The following is a 15,547-nucleotide window of genomic DNA, read 5'->3' as shown; positions in this document are numbered from 1 at the left end:
GAGACAATTCTTTCTTCTATCCAAACACTGTTACCCTTGATTTACCCCTTTGAGCCTTACTTATTCTTTTATACCCCTCTCTTGAAATCATTAACAAAAATGAAAAATAATGAAAAAAAAAGAGAAAAGAAGGAAAATAATAACAAAAAAAAGGAAGTTCGCAAAAGAAAAATAATGGAACCGAATGAACTACGTTTGGACTGATTCCTCAAAGAGGATACGTAGGCGCCTCACGGCTCGGTCGTAATGTAACAAAAGTCAAAAATTCCCCGAGAAAAACTGGGGCAGAAGTTATGTTTAAAATTTTTTTTTTTTAAAAAAAAGAGAAGGTTTTGATTCCAAGAGTTGTAATGTTTCACCCATCAAAGTTATTTTGAATTTTTATATCCTTTCTTTTAAGTCCCACATAAAACCCATACTGATATCCCAAAATAGACCTCCCGATCAGTATTCGAGAGTTGCCAAGACAGTCAAGTGAAAGTCGAGGATAACACGTTGGTCCCCGACCGAATAAGAATCATGAGCTGAAAGAATTGATAGCCATAAGAATTCCCAGCAGAGAGAATCTTACCGGCAATACTCCAATCCCCGGCTAAGAGAAGCAAAATGAGAGAGTCTTATCGGTGAAAACCTTCACAGGCACCATAAGGCGACGGGAGCTGTGAGAACTGAGAGAGTCTTATCAGTGAAAACCCCTTGAAGGGCACTATGAGGCGACAAGATAGATTGGCGGAAGGAATCTGCATTTTGCGAAGAATTGGGACACCTATTTATCCTTAGCAAGTGAGGACAACAGAAAGATTGATCGACACAAATAAACTGGGTTGATTAATCAGGAATGCACGACATGATCATTGGAATCGGTTATACCACCCAGATAAGTTCATTTCTTTTCTTTTCTCCAGCATTTGTTTAGAAAGATTTTCTCTTTTTCTATCCTTTCATTTCTTTGTTTAAAAGACTTTCTCCCAAAATTTATTTTTTAGAAAGGTCTGTCAAAGCTTACTACCAGTTGCCAAAATGGTACAATGCAAAATGAGAAGAGGACAGGCCAGAGACAAGGCAATAAGACAAAAGACGTTGGTTGCAAGGCCGAATAATATTGGTCTAAAATGGCAAGGAAAGCACGGGAAAGAACCGGAAAAACAACAAGTTGAAGAAATTGTGGGCTAAGTTCCAAGAGAATTCCCAGCAGAACTCCGACCGATTATCGACCAAAGTTCCGAGGTAGTCGGACAACGCAGAGCGGGAAAGGAGGAAAGGAAAATGCATTTTCAGCAAAATAACCCCCAGCAAGTTTCGAGAAACAGAACGGAGAAGTGATAAATGGAAAAACCATCCCCAGCAGAATGTTATCCCCAGCGAATAACATCATCCCAACAAGTTTTGGGAATGCCAAACAGGAATAAGGGAGGAACCATCCCCAGTAGGAGTGGCACGACCACTCACCATGTTTTAAAACTAACAAATTTTCTTTGATTTGAAGCAGGAAAAGGAAGTCTTATTAATGGCGAAAAACATGCCACAAGGAAAAGCACCAGAACTAGGGTAGAAAATTTTCTGCCACCGTTGAAAATTTTCTCGGAGACACGAGGAAACAAATTCAAGTTATTACTTATCATTAGGCGCCCACCTGTATAACAAGGGAACACATTTCAGTTTTTCATTTCCTGTCCTAGGCGCCCACCAGTATAATGCGGGAATACATTTCTATCTTTGCATTTCATGTCCTCGGTCGCCCACCAATATAATACAGGAATACATTTCTGTCTTTTCATTTCATGTCCTCGGTCGCCCACCAGTATAATGCGGGCATACCTTTCAGTTTTTTATTTCCTGTTCTAGGTGCCCACCAGTATAGTGCGAGAATACATTTCTGTCTTTTCATTTCATGTCCTCGGTCGCCCACCAGTATAATGCGGGCATACCTTTCAGTTTTTCATTTCCTGTTCTAGGTATAATACGGGAATACATTTCTGTCTTTTCATTTCATGTCCTCGGTCGCCCACCAGTACAATGCGGGCATACCTTTCAGTTTTTCATTTCCTGTTCTAGGCGCCCACTAGTATAATGCGGGAATATATTTCTGTCTTTTCATTTCATGTCCTCGGTCGCCCACCAGTATAATGCGGGCATACCTTTCAGTTTTTCATTTCCTGTTCTAGGCGCCCACCAGTATAATGCGGGAATACATTTCTGTCTTTTCATTTCATGTCCTCGGTCGCCCACCAGTATAATGCGGGCATACCTTTCAGTTTTTCATTTCCTGTTCTAGGCGCCCACCAGTATAATGCGGGAATACATTTCTGTCTTTTCATTTCATGTCCTCGGTCGCCCACCAGTATAATGCGGGAATACATTTCTATCTTTTTCATTTCATGTCCTCGGTCGCCCACCAGTATAATGCGGGCATACCTTTCAATTTTTCATTTCATGTCCTAGGCGCCCACCAGTATAATGCGGGCATACATTTCATATTTTTTACTCAGGCACCCACCTGTATAACTAGAGGAATACTTTTCAGTCTTATACTGCAGATCTTGAAATCAGTAACCCACCGGAATGCAGAAGGTTACAATAGCAGAAAACAATAAAAAATCCCCAGCACCGGAAAGCAGAAGGTTGCAACAAGAGGTCCCAGCACAAATTCAAGCGCATGAGTCAAAAGGAAGAAAGACGCGTCTTTAAAGGAGCGGCCTATGAACATCAAATTATGCCCAGCATAACAAATCTGATGAAGAAATCCGTATCCCCAGAGGAACCACCGAAAAGCTTAATGAAGGAGGTCATATCCCCAGCGGACCGAACAAAATGATGAAAACTGGTATTCAGAAAAGCAAGAGGCCAGTTTCATCCCCAAGTTCTCGGAAGAAAGGCACCAGAAGAAGCACAAGCCGACAAGAAAGCAGGGCAACAAGAACGAGTTAAAGATAGATGAGATTTTATAATCCGTAGTCTAGCCTAGCCTCTTGTTTTCTTTTAATCACGGTGTAACAAGGAGATCGATAAGCAGTGGTAATAGTGTGCAACAACAGTAACATTGCAGTCCCATGGTAGTCCCAGCTACCAAAACTTCCCGAACTACATTAACCTGATTCCCCTTTAGCCAGGGATATATAGGAAACCTTTGAAGCAAAAGTTCGGTTAAACCTTTTTCAAAAAAATGCTTCACACGGAGTACTCGGATGGGCAAAAATCGCTCGCTTTATCTTTGCACGAAAACCCTTCGTGTCTTCGGGAAAAGAGGGGCAGCTGTAAGCAAGTGATTTTTGCCCTATGAAAGAATTACTCCCAAAAATTCAAAATAAAATAATTTTCCTTGTGTGAAATTTTTGTGTTCTTCGTGGCATTTCTGTGTAATTATTTGCATTTTTGTCTTTACATGTTTATTTGTTAGGTTAATAAAAAATATAAAAAATATGTCGCATTTGCGTTTAATATTTAATTAAGTTTGTTTACAAAACGAAAAAATCATAAAAATAATGTACTCTGCATTTTTAGCACTTAGTGTCCAAATTGGGTGATTTTCTCGTTAGTCGCTATTTAATTTGTGTGTTAACTGTTATTAAGAGTTAATTAGTATTTCCAGATAATTTTGGATTTTATAATTTAATCTTAGCATTCTAGCTTTCTTATTATTTAGGAAAATTGAATAAATAGAAAAGGATAAAAATAGAAGAGATCGGATTGGGCCTTTTCCTCAATTGTAAGTCATAGGCCCAAAGAGACCCAATCTTCCCAAACGACCCAGTCCATTTCGAACTGGGTCGACCCATTCCATAACCCAAAAAGACCCAAACCCCATTTTCATTTTTTTCTTTCATTTTTCATAAAAAAGCAAAACAAAACAAAAAAAAAATAAACCAAAAAAAAGAAAAACCTAAGACTACCCGCAACCCCCCCCTCTCTCTTCTTCTTCCTCTCTTTCTCTCCTTCTTCTCCAAATATCCTCCCATGGAAGCCCCTACCCCTCACACCCCTTCTCCCTCACGTCACACACAACACATATACGCACACATACGCGACGCATACACACACAACTCGTCGATCTCCCTCTCTTGTCCGCCATGGTTGCGTCTTCAAGATCTTGCCACTGCGTCCATTGCTTTGCTTCTTCTTCCTCGTCACATGCTGCCCGCCATGGCTGCGCCTACAGCTCTTCAAAATGATCAAAAGATCCCATCACTGCTGTCCGTCATGGCTGCGTCTCCAAGCTCTTCAAACGAGCACAAGATCTCGTCGTATTGCTGCCCGTTGTTTCTTCTTCTCCGCTCGTCGTTGCTACTGTCTTCTTCTTCAGATCGTCACCTGTTTGTTGCTTCTTCTTCTCCGACGTTGTTGCTGCGTTTCTCCATTTCTCGCGCTGCTGCCATGCTTCCTTCTTCGTCCTCTTCCAAACAACCAAACTACTTTCCGTTCGAGTTCGTCGTCGCTTCGATCCGGTTAGTAGATTTGAGTTTCATGTTGCCCTTATTTTTGTTTTGATATTCTCGGATCTAAAATCGATAAATGTTCGATTCTTGTTTTGTTCGTGACTATCGTTGAATTAATTTTCTAGTTTGTTCATATGTTTTGTTGATTTAATTTTCAGATTTAAATAGAACTTTGATTAATTAGTTTTTCAGTTTATTTCATGTGCTTTTATTTATTTTTTGTAAAAGAAATTGTTAGTTTAATTTTAATGTTGTTAGATTCAAAAAAGAAAATTGTTAGTTTAATTCTAATGTTGTTAAATTCAAGTTGAAATTGTTAGTATGTAAAAGAATTTGTTAGCTTAATTTTAGTTTAATTTGTAAAAGAAATTGTTAGTTTAATTTTAATATTGTTAGATTCAAATTGGTTGTTAGTTTAAGTTTAATGTAAAAGAAATTGTTAGTTAGTATTTAAAAGAAATTGTTAGCTTAATTTTAGTCTAATTTATAAAAGAAATTGTTAGTTTGATTTTAATGTTGTTAGATTCGAATTGAAATTTAATTAATTATTTTTCAGTTTATTTCATGTGTTTTATTTGTTTTTGTAAAAGAAATTGTTGGTTTAATTTTTAATGTTGTTATAATCAATTGAAATTTAATTACTTATTTTGGTTTGTTTCATGTTAATTTCATTTATTTTTGTAAAAAAAGGGAATTGTTAGTTTAATTTTAATATTGTTAGATTCAAATTGAAATTGTTAGTTTAAGTTTAATGTAAAAGAAATTGTTAGTTTAATTTTTAGTTTAGTTTGTAAAAGAAATTGTTAGTTTAATTTTAATGTGGTTAGATTCAAGTTGAAATTCAATCAATTATTTCTTCTTCGGTTTATTTTTATTCGTTTAAAAGAATTAAGTTGGAATATAGAAATATGTTAGTTTAATCGCTTGAATCATCCGTCTTTGTTGAGTAGCTTAGATTAAATTCGTGCTCATCTTTTGGTTGAAGTTCGTTCTTAATTCGGTGATTTAATGTGAAATATATGTGTTGTTAAAAATATCGTTCAGTCAAAATAATTCCGATTGTTGATTTGTTGTTCATAGTTTAAGTTTGAATTTGTTGATTGAACCGGATTAAGGATTGGTTATAGCTGGTAATTTAATTTTAGGTTATTAGATAATTTTGAAGTTGAACAGATTTTTGAATCGGGGCCTAACAGTAGTTTTAGGGGTAAAACGGGAATTAACCAATTACAGATTAATTAATTATGGTGGGGACCAGACATAATGATAAAAGCAAAAAGGAAAAGGTGGGTAATGATGTCTTCTTTTCAAAAAGAGGGAACATGGGGGCCCACTTTGACTGCTTTTCAAAAAGAGGGAGCACGAGGGGCCCACATTGACTACTTTTACTAAAGTAAAAGTGTGAGTAATTATAAAAGTTAAAGAGTGCACATAGTGGAAGATTTGGGTCTTGCTTTGGGTATATAAGAGACTCATTTTGACACTTAAAAGGGGAGAATTTTTTGGGAGATAAAAAATTTCAGAACTAAAGAGGAGATAAGAACATACTTTTAATCTTGAAGAAGAGGATTTCTAAAATATCTGAATACTATTTTCCGTATATTCCTGAGTGTGATTTCTGCCTACTGTTTGCTTCCGGGATTTTCAATTGGTTTCTTGAATTAACTGTTGATCCTTTGTTATTGCTTTATTGGGTGGTTGCTGGAATTTCTGTTCGGTTTTCAAGTCTACTACTGGGTTTTCTGACTGTTGATTGTTTGTTGTTTCCGTGCTGTTACTACTGCTGCTGATCCTATTCTTCCTTTCTTTGTATTCAAATACCAGGTACACTACTCTGAATCATTTCAACATATGTATTGAAGATGAAATGAAATGGCCGGAAGATTTAAGTTTTTTTTTTAATTATAGAATATTCGCATTTTTAGTTAAATATTCATTATGTGTCTCATGTTATGTAAATGGTAGAAGTATTTATTATGCGAAATATTAAACTGCGGGACTAGTGGATGGGTGTCAGTATGAACACCATAAGTATTAGTTTCGGCTTTGTTAATTTTTTAGCTTACAATCGCATTCAAATCGTTAGTAAATATTCAATACGAGAAACCGACTTAATTTGAGGGAAGGTTAGTAAACTCTAGATTTGAATTTGCAAATTTTGAAATAGAAGCAATTTGAGTTTTCTTTCTATCTTTAAATTTTGTTAATAACAAAGGCCCGCAAATATTAGGCAAACATAATAGGCCAATAATTTTGTAGAATCTGCAGGCTTACAAATATTTTCGTTTTTTTTTATTATTATTTTATTTTTTTCGTTATTTATTCAGTTTTTTTTTTGAAAAAAAAACTTGAAAAAGAAATTTGTAAAAAATAAAATAAAATATTTTTTTACAAAATATTTTCATTTTTTAAGAAAAAAAAACTGAAATGATGTTTTAATGGGTGATTCAACGTTGCAAGGCTAAGAGCATTAATCCATTAGGTGCGAGTTTGAGCAAGATGAATCAACGTTTAAGTTTAATAAACTTTAGTAATTATGGTTAAATATAGTTTTAAATGGTTTTGAATAACTAATTTCAATAGTTTTTTTTATAACAATGTAAGCTTTAAGTTAGCTATAACCAGGATCTTTTGATTTTTTTTAATTGTCGAACTTCGTAAAAATTTTACAATTTCGAATTTTTTTATTTATTTTTAGTAAAATTCCTTTCTATTAATATTTGTCTTAATCTAGCAATTAGTATGTTATGTGTTATTATTTTTAAGCTCGTAACTAATTAGGATTTTCTTTCTTTATTTTAGAGACTAATTTTAATAGAAAAATGTAGTCGCTTTAGGATTTGTCCACTTAAAATAAATGAGATGAGCCTCGCCTAGTAAAATGTATAACCATGGGTGTGCATTTATGTGTGTGCATTTATGTAACCCAAATCCAAATCTCAACGGAGTCGAAATGTATCGATAACCATGGGTGCATTGATTGCGACGTGGTTTGAAATACATTTTCACAATGTTGCAATTCTCCGTAAAATAATAACAATAAATAAATAATAATAAAAGCGGCTAAGGGTTAAAATTTGCACATAAGTTCATAATTGTATAAAATCAGATAATCAAGTCGAATATGACAGTTGAGCGACCGTGCTAGAACCACGGAACTCGGGAATGTCTAACACCTTCTCCCGGGTTAACAGAATTCCTTATCCGGATTTCTGGTGCGCAGACTGTTAAATAGAGTCATTATTTTCCTCGATTCGGGATTAAATTGGTGACTTGGGACACCTTAAATCTCCCAAGTGGCGACTCTGAAATAAATAAACAAATCCCGTTTCGATTGTCCTTTAATTGGAAAAACTCCCTCTGCGCCCCTGCGGGTGCCGGAAAAAGGAGGTGTGATAAGGATATCTAGTTTCGGCCTCACCTAGGGTTCGACTAACATAATAGATAGGAGATTGCGTACCTTGTTCTACTCGGACTAGGACTTCATTTATTGCTGTTTATACCCAATTTTGTCCTCATATTTTCTCAAGTAGTACATATACTTTCAAAACATCAGTTTTGAATCATTATTTTGCTTACAAATCTATACGAGCATTTTTTTTATAATTTTCATAATTTTTAGAGCTTTTAAATTGATTTTCCTGTACTTAAATTACTTGAATAGTTATTAGTTACTCCTTCAAATTATTTTGTGATGACTTAGTTACCTAAAATTATTACTTTCACCTATAATACATGTTTCAAATATTTTTGACTTCATTTTATATAATTACATTAGCATTTTTAAAGCTATTTGCATAATTTTGCAGTAATAGCCTATACTCATACATAATTGCTTTTTTATTTTTGTTATTTGGGTCAAATAGCATTTAATATTCTTATAATGCTAAATTATTATTTTAATGCATAAATAATATTTTTACTTATTTATTAATCATTTTTATAAATTATTTTTTGATAAATTTGGCATATTTAAATAGCAACCCAATTTTAAAACCAATTTTCGGACAAAAAATGGCCCAATAACTTAGCCCAATAGCCCCTAGCCCAAAGCATAACGACCCTTTAATAAAACCCGATCAGTACATGTTTTATGACCCGCCCTATTCATTTTAAATTCTAGCCGTTGATCTCTCAAGATTTTGCTTTCTTGAGCCGAGGGTCTCCTGGAAATAGCCTCTCTGCCCCTCGGGGTAGGGGTAAGGTCTGCGTACATATTATCCTCCCCAGACCCCACTTGTGGTATTATACTGGGCCGTTGTTGTTGTTGTTTTTGATCTCCCAAGATCAACGACCCTCATTCACTCTCCCTCTTTAATTAACCAAACCCGCCCAAACCCCATCATTTCCTTTATAAGGCCATCCCTAAATCCTCTCTTCTCCTCTTCTCAGAAACCCTAATCGCCACCCTCTGCCCTAATCCCCTCAACAATGGGATTCTCCCTTTATTTACTTACCATATTAGTGTTCCTCCGCTACTGGGTATTTCTCCATGGTATTACATAAGTACTTGCCCTATTTATGCAAGTGTAAACCTCTGAATCAAGGGAGATTAGCTTCACCCTTCAAATCTGGATGATATCTCATCCGTATGCATCATGGCAAGGCTATATGGGTCCTATTAGCCAAGATCTCTAGCTAACTACCGATTTCTATCAACTAGGATTTACCTAATCTTTCTCTAGTCTGACTTTTTACTAATTCTGCATGATATTATTTCCTTATTTATATTGATTTTGCAATATTTCATTGTTTGTTTGCTGGATTTCTACTACTATACAAACCACTCCCTATTCCCCTTTAAGATAGACCTTTTAATCGCCATATTTCACAAAAGATTGGAGCTATTACTTTATTATTCTCTCATTCTCTTGTTCTATACCTTGATTCTTGGCCGGCTAAAAGCCAAGGCCATCAGGATTCGATTTTTAACCTTTTCTTGATGCGAGCACTGTCAGATGTTCCTATGAAGCCCTTGGAAATGTTGACTCATTAAGATTCTGGGGTTTTGCTCTTTGTTGATATTCAGAACATTGTGGAATTTGTTCTTCCTTGTTGTTTGTTAAACTGGAAGGTCACTTGGGTTTTACAATTTTGTTCTTACATGTTCATGACTTGCATAATCTTACCTCTAAAATTCATGACCTAATGTGTTTCTGGGCTATTCTGTGGGCAACCTTGTTAGCTTTGCACTTGTTTTGAACTTTTTTAGCATGTAATCTTACCTAATGCTGCTAGTTCTGAGACATGTTTATACCTAATTTGAATAATTTAAACTCGTTAAAATTAGTTTAGCTAATGTGTTGGTGCCTGAATGTTCACATTTGCTATTGGGCATGAGTATGCTTTACTAATTTGTTCTGAATCACTATAATGAATTCCACATACATAGAGTGCTATAACCTGTGTTAAGAATTTTATTATTAATTGTGACTTGCTTCCCTGCTATTTTATCATTCAACATGTCTTTGTTTGCTTAATTCTACATCTCTAGTAATTGTTTGAGACCTTTAGGGTGGCTACCTCAGTCTGTGTTTCCTTACAATGGTTAAAACTGTTTGTCCTAGTGATAGATTGACAAGTCTATTTTTCTGGTGTTGTGATGAATATTCAACATGATTTGGACCTTTAAGCTTTAAACCTTCTAAGTTAATGCCCTACTCAGACTTGTTTGGTATCATGCACCTTTGTATATTAATCTTGTAAACTCAGGGAACTTGATTCTCCTCTAACTCTCAATGTGCTTTCTACCAATGTGTTTGCTCCTTGCTAAGTGTTGAACCTGGTATGCTGATGGACATAATTCCCTATTGGATTCTGGGTATGCTAACTGGTGAAGAAAGAATTTTGTTGAAGGCCCAGGCAATACTGGGTATCTATTTTGGGCCTGCTATGGGCCTATTGTCATTGCTTGTATAATATTTTGTAATTACATTTATTTTTGGGTCTATAATAACTTTATAATAACAATTAGGGTGTTATTGAAATTGGGGAAACGGGTATACTCCAATATTTGCATAAAGGGTAGAAAACATGTCTATGGGATTCAATGATTTACTTGTTATCCAACCTGCTATATGCTATTCAGTTTCCATGTGCACTGGTAGAAATAATACCATTTGGAGAATCACACACTCACACACCTTATATGTTATCAAAGTGCTTTATTTAGTCCTATGCTTACTGCTAGACAACATGCCTATAGGAAACCAAAAAAAATGTCAATGACCATTCTTTCAATTCGCATAACTATAGCATATCCACTAGAAATCATGCCTATAGGATTTTAATTATTTTATTTGCTATTGTATCATATTGTTCACCTAGAAAACATACCTATAGGAGCTAAATACAAAAAATCAGTTCTAATCACCAACCTTTAGAAATCCTGCCTATAGGGTATCACTACTCGCTCTAAAGTGTTAACACTGAACTTTTCAAACATTGTTTATTGCTTAGTTATGCCATTGTTAGAAAGCATGAGTAATTATGGGCATCTCCAATAGTTTCCACTGTCCCTTACTACGTAAATCACTTAGAAATCATGTCTATATGTTTAATTTATAACTTGTAATCACATTAATCAGCATGCAACACCAAATACTCCTAAACCATATAATTGTTTGGAAATCATATCTATAGTATCTTACATCTGAAACAGCCTGCATGTTTGAATCCAAGATCTATAGAAACCATATCTATAAGGCTTAAGGATTTTAATTCTGAAACTGCCCACTATCTAATATGAAAACCTATTTTGCGTGCATTTATTGTCTAAGTGTGGAGGCTAATCTGAGCCCTTAACTGCCTTCACTTGAAGTCCAACTTATTTTGTATGTCTCATAATTTTATCATTTTGAGAAGTTAAGTCTTGAACCACCCTAAATAGAGGTCCAATGCCTTCTGGACTATAGGTATGGGACGGGTAGTGCACGCATAGGGTACGACTTAGAATTGAACTAGAGCGCATTTAGGTAAACAACTTTGAAATAGTAATCGGGTAGCAGGAGATGATAGTCTGTGCCCGCTGGATAATATGACTAACTCCTTACCTCAAAAGAGTTGCGAAGTATTATTTATGCTGCATGGGGTGATCCTTTAGGCTAAAAAACTTAGGACCTCCCCCCCCCTTCTTTATTCATTTATTCGTCTAGTATAGACCGTTATAGTTATATCCTTGTAATCTTTATTGTGTTATAATAAATTTCTTTGACCCGTACTCTCTTTGTTTATGTTGCCTAATTATATTTCACATAGTCTTAGTTCGGCCGGGACCCACAGTTGTGGACCTCGAAGAGTGCCTTACACCTTCTCTTTGAGGTAATTTTAGCCCTTACCCGATCTTTGGTGGCGTTGACTAGTCAAACAGAGTTATCTGTAAATAGGTGCCCTAACACACCTTAAAAATCGTTAAGTGGTGACTCTTCTCTTAACACTCTATCTCTCATCTAAAAGAGTTGTCACAACATCGAAACCCGCTTTCACTAGAAAATAGGCGCGACAGCATGGCGACTCTGCTGGGGATATATTTAGGCTCTTCCCATAATGAACATAGCTTATGTAGATTATTTTCTTTGTTATAAAATGCACATCCCTTCCCTTCTCCACCTTTATTTGTTTAAATTTGTTATAGCTGTTGTTCATTTTGTTTAAAGACTTCTATATCATGCCTCTCCTGTCCCTACTCCCTTATTTGCTTTATTACATTTTTGTATATATTCCACAAACTAACTCTTTCCTTTGTCTTTTTTTATGTTTTACCTTAATACTGTATTTACTTCTTTCACATATTTATCATGCAAATACTTGGCAATGTGTTATCATTTCTGCATAAAGCATGCTTCACATCATAGCGGCGTTTGATGAGTGTCTGCGCTCTTCCAAAATTACCCTTTTAAAATCGGAAAGGCTTATTTACGGTAGACTAGTCGATCAGTGGTGCAGTCGATGGTCCCGTACCTTTCCTTCTCAAGTTGTCCGCTTGAGAGTGCCAGTCTAGACCATTCTAGAAACCTTACTCCAACATCAAATGTACATGCATCATTTTAAACCTAGTATGGGTTATGACGTTTTTAATGTAATAGCCCGCTAAGATAAGCCTTGTCCAAAGTCCAACGGGATTTCCACAATCCCAATGGACACCATCATGTTGTGTGCATTACTTGGAGAAAATATGCCAATATATTGATCATTAGTGCATGAATAGTTGATTCTGGAGGGGAAAAAGGCTAACCTTATTTTTTTGCAGAAAATGAAGCACGAAGTCTCCAAATTCGGCATGGTCCAAAACATCCCACCTCTACTACTTGATTGGTGGAAAAATCTCACGCCTAGAGATAAGAATCATGTGAGAAGGGTCCTTGGTATTTTGACGTCTTTGCTAGATAGCTAACCAAATAGGGCATTGATCGAGGCCGCTACTATGTTTTGGGATGAGAAAAGGGTCGTTTTCCGCTTTGGTGACATAGAAATGACTCCTCTCTAAGAGGAAATAGGAGGCTTCGCTAAGCTTCCATGGGATAGTCCAGGGTTATTAGGGCTAGAGAATCGCACCCCTCGCTATTTTCTAAAAAATGCTAGGTTTCAAGAAAAATGATGAGTTGCTTTGTTTGAAGAAGTCATACATCCCATTTGAATTCTTTTATGAACGTTACAAGCACAGTAAGTCATATCGTCTTCATCATGAGGAACTCGCCATTACTTCCTTGGGTTGGATGCACCGTCGAGTTTGTGTTTATCGTCTGCTTCTTGGGGTTGTTGATATTTCCAATTAAAGGGGGAAGGATCCATACTTGTCTAGCCATGGTCGCCAGAACTTTGATGGAAGGAATTGAGGGAGAGACTTATACTATCATCCCCATGATCTTATCTGAAATGTACCGTGCTCTAGATCGGTGCAAATAGGAATTCGGGCACTTCGAATGTTGTAATTTGTTACTACAAGTCTGGTTGTTAGAACATTTTGAGAGGGAAGAATATTGCGAAGAGCTTCTGCGTCGACTGTTGAATGACTAAATAGCTTACCATCACCTAAACAAGATGACATTTATCTTAGACAGGTTTGCACAACCTGGAAATGTTGTGAGTTGGGTGCGTTTCTTAAGCAATCTAACAGACGAGCAGGTACATTGGATATTTGAATGGTTTCCTAGTAGTAAGTTCATCATCCGGTCAAGAGAGACTACTCATCTAGTACTAATCGAGTTAAGGGATATCTATCCCTATGCTCCCATAAGGGTAATGAGACAAGCGGGAATAAAACATGTTATATCTCGGGTTTCCAACATGGTCCAGTACAAAGTAGATTTTAAAGGGGATGTCATTCCATTCAAGTTCTAGGCACAACATATGTGGAACCAGAAGGTCAATATGGAAAAGGATACTATTGATCCAGACAGGTATCATGTCGTTCATGTGTACTTCTACCCATCATGGCTGGTAGACGATATAGCGGGAGACATCAAGACGGGATTAATCTGAAAATCAGGATCCTAGATGATGATGTTGAAGCACATGTCAAGTATAAGAAGTTACACAAGAGGGTCTTCGAGTCTGAAGCTAGCATCTTGAACAACACAAAGTGGATATGGAAGCAATCAACGAATGGAGGGAGATTGCCACTAAATCAACAGAGAGATTGGAGTTTTTGGAGCAAGAGTTGATGGAGCTTAAGGGAAAATGAGGAAGAGGCTTTTAGATTGTCAGAATGCGGATGGAAATAAAGAAGGGCATTTGGAAAAGGCTTACCTATTGTTGGATATGCACGCCCTGGGAAACTTGATTGATGGAGTCAAAAGAGCAAATCACAGGGAAGGTCCTTCTGGGACTAAGTAGATTAGGAAATGATGTTCTTTACTACTTTCTAGCTTAGTTTTAGATTTCGATTGTAATAAGGCAAATGCCATTAGTAACTTTCTTATTATTGTCGATTTAGTTAGTATTTGATTCATTTTCGCATTAATGAAATGACACAATTATTGGCAACAATTTTCTCCAAATCTATGTGTCACTTAGGCCTACCTCGGGTACAACGAGGTCCCCCAAATTAGGATGAAAATTTATTACATGATTTTGCAAAACATGTTTAATATAGCAAGCATTCTTTCAATACCCCTTACTGACTTGATTACTTTTTGTTTGTTTTTCTTTCTTTTGATTATTCCCACTCCCCAAGGTTGGTTCGTGCATACTGGCATCGTCCGCATATCACACTAGATCCAGAGGTCCTCTAAATCCTCCTCCACCAAGTGATCCTAAATGCAGAAACTAAAGGAAAGGAAAAATGGACGATTTAAGCAGTATCAGAAAAGATAATGCTACTATGGAAGAAAACGTTGAAACTTCAGATGGTTGAAGTACTCCAGCACAGAACGAATTGGTCTTACGCCTGGAACAGAAAATCTGGAGCTACAAGGAGAACTTGAGCAGTTTTGGAACTCGGAAAACCTTTCCCTCACCCTAAACGTCCCTAATATCAACCAACAAAATCCAAACGCCCAAAACCCGGCACCACCCCAAAACACACATCCACCGCTAAATCCTCCCGTACCACATCAATAAACCACACCTCCTCAGAACCATAACCCTCCACCAATACCTACTCCTCAGCAACACTATCATTACCCAACTCAATATCTACAAACCACCACTTATCGCATTCCTAAGAATGCACCACAACCTACTCTTGCTTCCCAAAACTCAACCAATGACCACCCTTATGTCCAGATTCCCGGAGTTCATCAAAGCAATCCCATATATGTGGAAACTTTATGCTACACCCCATAATAAACCCTATATATACCGAAATCAACCTAGAAGGACCTGCTCATCAACAACATGGCAGAAGAACTCAAGAAGCTCACTGGCAGAGTTCAGAGTGTCGAAGGTGGAAAGGGCATTAAAGGTTTGAATTATGAGGACTTGTGCTTTCAACTAGATGTGGAACTGTTGGAGGGTTACAAACCTCCCAAGTTCAAAATGTTCGATGGAACTGGTGATCAGAAAGTGCATCTAAGAACATATTGTGGCAAACATGTAGGAGTTGGCAAAGATGAACTAATTCATATGAAGTTGTTCATGAAGAGCCTTACTGGAGATGCTTTGTCTTGGTACAT

At 36.5% G+C, this 15,547-nt stretch overlaps 1 long non-coding RNA gene across 1 annotated transcript; it reads left to right on the top strand.

The window, feature by feature from the left end:
* Positions 1 to 3,871: 3,871 nt before the first annotated feature.
* On the top strand, positions 3,872 to 10,483 carry LOC142181718 (uncharacterized). Its single transcript, XR_012710633.1, has 2 exons — positions 3,872 to 4,442; positions 6,258 to 10,483. It is a non-coding gene; the product is annotated as an uncharacterized LOC142181718 (long non-coding RNA).
* The last annotated feature ends 5,064 nt before the right edge of the window (positions 10,484 to 15,547 follow it).

This window comes from Nicotiana tabacum, chromosome 1 (assembly GCF_000715075.1).
Source record: "Nicotiana tabacum cultivar K326 chromosome 1, ASM71507v2, whole genome shotgun sequence".
NCBI classification, from domain to species: Eukaryota; Viridiplantae; Streptophyta; class Magnoliopsida; order Solanales; family Solanaceae; genus Nicotiana; species Nicotiana tabacum.
The sequence above is the reverse complement of the archived record's forward strand: the minus strand, read 5'-3'. Positions and strand labels throughout refer to the sequence as shown.